Source organism: Fukomys damarensis, unplaced genomic scaffold (assembly GCF_012274545.1).
Source record: "Fukomys damarensis isolate Sample0158 unplaced genomic scaffold, DMR_v1.0_HiC HiC_scaffold_14, whole genome shotgun sequence".
NCBI classification, from domain to species: domain Eukaryota; kingdom Metazoa; phylum Chordata; class Mammalia; order Rodentia; family Bathyergidae; genus Fukomys; species Fukomys damarensis.
This window is the reverse complement of record NW_022900926.1, coordinates 2,461,126-2,467,745: the sequence shown is the minus strand read 5'-3', so window position 1 is coordinate 2,467,745 and position 6,620 is coordinate 2,461,126. Positions and strand designations below refer to the sequence as shown.

At 43.4% G+C, this 6,620-nt stretch overlaps 1 long non-coding RNA gene across 1 annotated transcript; it reads right to left on the bottom strand.

Moving 5' to 3' along the window:
- Positions 1-312: 312 nt before the first annotated feature.
- Positions 313-2,836, bottom strand: LOC104876750. Its single transcript, XR_784399.1, has 3 exons — positions 2,695-2,836; positions 1,403-1,718; positions 313-697 (listed from the first exon to the last, which is right to left on the bottom strand). It is a non-coding gene; the product is annotated as an uncharacterized LOC104876750 (long non-coding RNA).
- Positions 2,837-6,620: the final 3,784 nt, after the last annotated feature.

Genomic DNA, 6,620 nt, shown 5'->3' with positions numbered 1-6,620 from the left:
ATAATTTCCAGACCAGAATACAGTGCATGCAATCAATTACTTAGCGCTGGGACTGAATGTATAAAAAACTTCATTCCTGTCGTTACCCCTCGAACAGGTATTGAGGGCCTTTTGTGTTCCGATCTCCTAGTCTCTGGGGACGAACGCAGAACAAAACATAACAAACGGATACAGAACGCAGGAGTGGCAAAGGGAGACAGGGGACCAGGTGTTCTTGTTAAAATCACCAGCCAGCACAGACATTACCGAAAAGGAAGCATCTTAGCAAAGATCTTCTTTCAATCTTTTGCAAGTTTTTATTTTTATTAGCGCGTCTCGTGTGTGATGGCTGCGTTCCTCGTGGAGTGATACGCAGCACGTCTCAGTCCTTTCCACACCAGCTTCCCCTCCTGCGCGCCTTCCCCTCTGCCGTCTCGCTGATCTCTGAGGCTCACCGAGCAGGCTCTGTGGCTGCTTTGTAGACAGGGAGGGCAGCAGGTCCCGAGGCTCTGGGGCACGCGGCGGCTTGGCCCTCGGGTACCGGAGTGGATGAACGAAGGCCCAGCGCCCGAAGATGGGCTCCGAGGGCGGCCAGAGCTCGGTGAAGCATGGAGCCCGGGCCCAGGGCCTGACTGCTACCCGGAAACGGGCTTAGTGCACGGAGGGGTGTTTGAGGGTGCTGTCTTCTATTTTTAATGCTCTTTTGGCAAGACTGTTTCTGGATGATAATAGAATATAAAACATGCATTCTTTATCTCTGGAAAATGATACTACTTTGTATTTAATTTTATTAAAAAGTCTAACAGTGACTATTAACAATCATCTGGTAATATACCTACTAATCCTGACAACTCCCATTAAACTTTTCTCAACTGTCTAAAAAAATCAGTAGTTTTGTACATGCCAAATGCACCACCTTCAAGTATTATTCAGACATAAAAATTTTTTATTGGTTTGAGTGGTGTTAACTCAGTAGCAAGGTCTGAGCCCCAGAATCCCCCACAATATGCCTCCTAACGATGAATATCCACATCTCAGTGTCTGACGTTACCCATCATCGCATTATCAGCAACTACAAGAAATACTGCCACAAAATTTAATTTTTTCTAGCATAACTGCTAAATTATCAGCCTTTTAATTTTGTATTGTGACATATTTTCAGTGTTTGTTTCTGTTTGGAACTTTTAATTTCTGTTACATCACATACTCTTCTAAAATAGCATCGGCAATAAAAATACAATATGGGCTTTTTTTTTTTGCTTCTTAGTAGCATAACCATACAATTTACTTTATATTCATTCAGAAATTAAAACTGTGGAAACTTTAGTCAATATTGCAGCTCATTAAAATTTTTCATCATGCGTATTTCAAAAGACAAGTGATGACCCTTAGGCTAACCTTCATTTTATACTTTCTGGTGTACCTGTTCAGCAGACATTTGGGGAACATTGTGATCATGTGGAAAGTTTATGTCTGCTAAGTTGAGCCTTCTCATTTTCTTGTGGACACTTTGAAAGACACACAATTAGAAAGTATCTCTCTGGTTTTAAACAGCGGCACAAGCGTGGTCACGCGGAACAGCTCCACCTGGAGGAAGACCGCAGCGGTGGTGGCGCCTGGGATGCGTCCCCACTCAGAGCAGAGCTACACTCACTCTCCGAGAACGTCTTTCAGTTAGGATTGCAAGTTCAGTTTGCCACATCTTCCAATTTGCCGAATACGCCAAGCATCTGTGTTAGCTGAAAATGGTCAATTTAAAATACCAAATCAATAATTTTCAAACATTGCACAGAGTGGATAAATTGTGTCTGCAGGTCATATGTTTACACTGTTCTTCAGTGTTCTTCTTTGAAATAGAAGTTCCAACATTATCTGAAAAGACCTGCAGGAGAAAGCAGGGAGAAGGTGGGAGAGGTGATGTTCAAAGGCAACAGAGAAAAATTTCCCAGAAACGTAGAAATATAATATTCAGGACTAAGAAAGCCTAAAGTTCAGAAGCAGAATAAGATTTAAAAATGCACCTCAAAAAGAGAACAACTGTGAAGACAAAGAGAAGCTTCCAGAGGGAAGGCGATAAAATATCACATACACAAAAACACATAATCCAAGGGGCCAGTTAAGCAGTCCCTGCCACGATGAATGAGAATGAAAAAGAACCATCATTCAAGTCTTCTACAGAAAATGGTTTTTCATCCAGACTCACGTTCCCGGTAAAAGTGTTGCTTTCAGGTAGAGGAAACTAGAAATACTACCACAAATGGATTAACTCTAAAAGCAAAGCAGACAGACATTTCTAACAAAAAATCTGATGTAAATCATATGCAGGTGGTACAAGAATTTGGTGAAAACTCTTTACCAATACTTTGGTGATAAGAATTAAACCAAAGTTATTTAAATAACGACCTAGAACTTTAAGTTACAAATAAGATCAACCCGAAACTGACAGAAACTGAGAGCATAGGGTTCCTGGCAATTCTGCAGAAGGACAGACTAATTTTCTAGAATATTGTTGCGAAAATACAGCTTAACATGTACATTGCAATTATCACAACAGGTGAAGAAAAATGAATACAATGAGAAAAATGGTACAGAATAGATTCCTAAAATAGAATATAAGGAAAATAAAAACATTTTAGATCAATTGAAAAGGACACTACTCAGTAACATGATTGAGATCATTGGCTAACAATTTCTTTTAAAATAAATATTAATTACATGGGACACCTGCAAAGTTGACTGGCTAAAATGATTTCCTCTCATTATATGTTGCACTAAATTGCTGCTGCCATAGGTCTGAAACGATTAATTCTTGCAGTGTCACATAGCCTGCCAGTAAATTGCTACCTCCTTCCCTCAGGATGTGCTCTCTCTGCACTTGTACAGACTCACCATGGCTGTTTATGACGTCATCACTCGAGTGTGACACTGTTGCCTTGTGTATTGAATTTAATTGCCATTTAGTACAGTCTCAGAAGGACTGCCTTGTGATTCTGCTTGGAAGCGAAATGCTGTTTATACTATGCTCAGAAATGCTCAGAAAGGAAACAGGCAGGGTCTCAAGCCAGTAGGTGCCATCGGGAGTGGAGAAACCTAAGTTCTCTTGAGGACCAGGCCACCTACATGGCCCCTTCCACCATGACCTGTAAGACCACAGTGGGAACAGACTGAGGGTAGAGATCCTTTCCCTCAACAGGAGGGATGTGTGTCTGGGGATCAGTGGAGCATCGGGCCACCTCCGCCAAGCACTTACTACCACGCCAGTGTCACAGTGAAACACAGAGAGAGCCGGCGGTCCCTTCACATAAATGAAGTCCTTCTCAAAGATCTGAGAAACGTCAGTGATTTCAAGAAGTTGGGGACTAAGGGAAGGCGATCTTTCGTCACGGAGCCCTGACTTCTGAGAAACAGGAACATCTCACTGCACAGCGCCGAGGTGTGAGGTGTGACTCAGCTGAGATCCAGAGGAGCCTCCCAGTCTTGTCCCATGGGAATTCTGCCAGCCTCCCGACACACTTCAAAATTACACTCAGTCGTAAAGCTACTAAACAGATTACAAATTGTCTACGTCAGGACAGCTATAGGAACAATTTCACTAAGTATAAAAACTAGATTCCTGTGACATCAGGGCTTCAGTGAGTGTGCTCACCACCTGCAGAGTTTGCCTGGCATTCGTGCTAGGGTACAGGATCGGGAGTGGGAAAGTTCATCCTAGAGTCCCCTTCTTTTCTGTTTCCTCTTACAGTAGTAGGTGAGATGAGATGCTTTCATTATGATCACACAATACAAACCACAAACATAATTAGAAGAGATATTTTGTTCCTTCTTACTCATTCTGCCTTTTTTACATATGTATTTTATAAGTGTGTAAAACACTTACAGGAAAATATGCACTGTCTTTAGACTTACATTCCATGCTTGGCGCGAGAGGAGTTGAGAAGCCCTAATGGCTGCCTCTACTGCGTGCCGTACTTTAAAGCCGTGGGCAGCAGTTACTGCAAAGTATATGCCAGCCTGGGATGCCATTCCAGGGATGCCCTTGGGGGGCTTGCAGATGGGGTTCCCTGTCACCTACATGCCCCTGGTCTGGGCAGACTTCTGCCAAAATCCCAGTGAATTTGCCTTTTTTCCAGATAAAACTTTCAGTCTTTGCAAAAATGTTGTATTATTCTCCAGATATTGGAAACTTACATGATTTTCAAACACTAGCAGGTACTCCAGAGTGAATCTTGAGAGCTTTCATATACAAAAAGGGAAGCTCTGTGAGGCAATAAACAGCAAGACGATGGTAATTAATTCACAGTGTGTCCATGGATCCAGTCATTGCCTGGTACACCTGTAGTGTATGTGCCTTATACCTGTCAGTCACCCTTAGTCAAGCTGGAAAAAATTAGTAGCTACCCAAATCTCAAATTTATCAATAGGGCGATATGAAACTGCCAAGAATTAATCACTATGCACGTGGTACAACAGCAATGTTGTATGGTTAGGTCCGTATATAACAAGGGAAAATATATCTTATCAGTCAAGTTTCCTAATGTTCCACAAAATTAACATTTCCCTCTGAAGTTTGAAACAAAACTAAAAGGACTTTCTCAAGAATCCCCCAGCCGTTCGTCCTCTGCAGTGCTGCATTTAATATCAAGCAAACATTACACCTCGTGTAAAACACATACCATTTGCAATCCGTAAGAAAGAAGCTTACAGAGAGCTGGACCGTATCGTCAGGCCAGAAGCCTGCAGGTCAGTGTTTCATTGCTGTGAGCCTGGTTGTTTTATATCTAATTTATTAGTAAGTTTGCATGTTTGCAGCCCTTGTGCAGAGCTGGTGAGTACGCCTAGCACATCGTTCCTGTTTTCCTCCCTTTCCCTTCCCTCCTCTTGCCTCTCTCCATCTCTTGACACTCTTCCCGTTCGAGAAAGATCCATCCCTGCTTTCCTGCTGTCTGCCTTTCATTGTGCGCTTTGCTTAATTTCTTGCACTTGAGTTTCACAGAACCAACATTCAGCATTTCTTAATGTCAGGCTACTATGTCAAGAATGCCGATGGATTCTGACTGTTTGTCTCCTTGACAACTCTGTTCTCGTGCTCTTTCTTGAATGTACATGACTTTTGATTTGTGGGTTTTTCTGGGGCTCTGCGGTATGTGCTGGGGTACCACGCTGGGGAAGGAGGACCCCAGCTCTCAGGGTACTGGTGGGAGGACCGCTGGGCCACGGTTTCTCCCTGTCCCTGGCTGTGGCTCTCTGCTGACGGAGCAGCCTTCCCCTGCTAAGCTCACACCTCAGCTTGGAGCAAGGGCTTCCCAGAACTCTCAGTATTCAGCACCCCTCTGCTGACTCTTGGAAGATTTCCTGTGAGCTCTTCAGACATTTCCCTTTAAAACAGGGACAGGTACTGGAATATCATACTCTACCCCAGAAATCTGTACCCCATAAATCATTGCACCTTAAGTAAAAATTGTTTAAAGGCTTAACAAGAGGAAAATGTCAACTACTTTGAGTTGCTCATAATGCACTGTACAACATGTTTGTGATTATCACACTCTACCCCATAAATGGTACAATTAAATTTTTAATTTAAAGGTAAAATAAATTCCACCTACAAAGTGTCTGCATGCTCAACACTCAGTGTTGAGTAAACCTCGAATTTACAAAATGCAGGAGCACTAAGGCTAAGCCAAGGGCCCAGACCCACCTATCCTGTAGGAAGCCATACACTGCCCAGGAATTTGGGCCTCCTGAGAAGCAGCACAGGACGCTGTCTCCTTGCTTTCCTGTGTCCATCTTTTATCATGCTCTTTGCTTAATTTCACGCAAGTGTGTTGCTGAGAGCACGGAGGAGGTGGCTCCGGAGGAGCGGGTGGAGAACAGTCCTGCTGTGGCTGGAGCTGGGCCCAGGAGCCAGGGCTGGGCTCACTCGGTGAGTTTGGGGTGCAACTGCGTGTTTGGGTTTCTGTGTGACCTTGGGCAGGAATCACATTTTTTTGTTTTATTATTTTTTAATTTTTAAAAAGTTTGTTTGTACATGTTTACAGTTCATGTGGTTTGCAGTTGTCTAGAGGCATGGTCACAGGTACTTATTATAGCAAGTTTCTTCCTTTTTGTTTTAGTTCCCTTCCCTCTCCCTCCCAGTGCTGCCCCTCCTTGCTCAGCTCCGACCCCACTTCTCGCTCCTGTTGATATCATGAGTCCTAGCCCATGTTATGCCCGGCAATGTTTACACTACTGGGCTTATTAGGTTCCTGCGTGGGGCGCATCTTTATTCTCCTTCAGGTACTTATTATAGCAAGTTTCTTCCTTTTTGTTTTAGTTCCCTTCCCTCTCCCTCCCAGTGCTGCCCCTCCTTGCTCAGCTCCGACCCCACTTCTCGCTCCTGTTGATATCATGAGTCCTAGCCCATGTTATGCCCGGCAATGTTTACACTACTGGGCTTATTAGGTTCCTGCGTGGGGCGCATCTTTATTCTCCTTTTCAAGGCTATGGGGATTTCATCTTTGAACTTTCACTTCTATTGCAAATGGTTTTTTTATGCATCACTTTCCTGAAATTGTTTTCTCTATGAGCAATGGGATCCTGAAGGCCCCCAGTATAGAAGGAGACAAATCTTTTGAATTCTCCTGACTTTGCAGGAATCCAAGAAA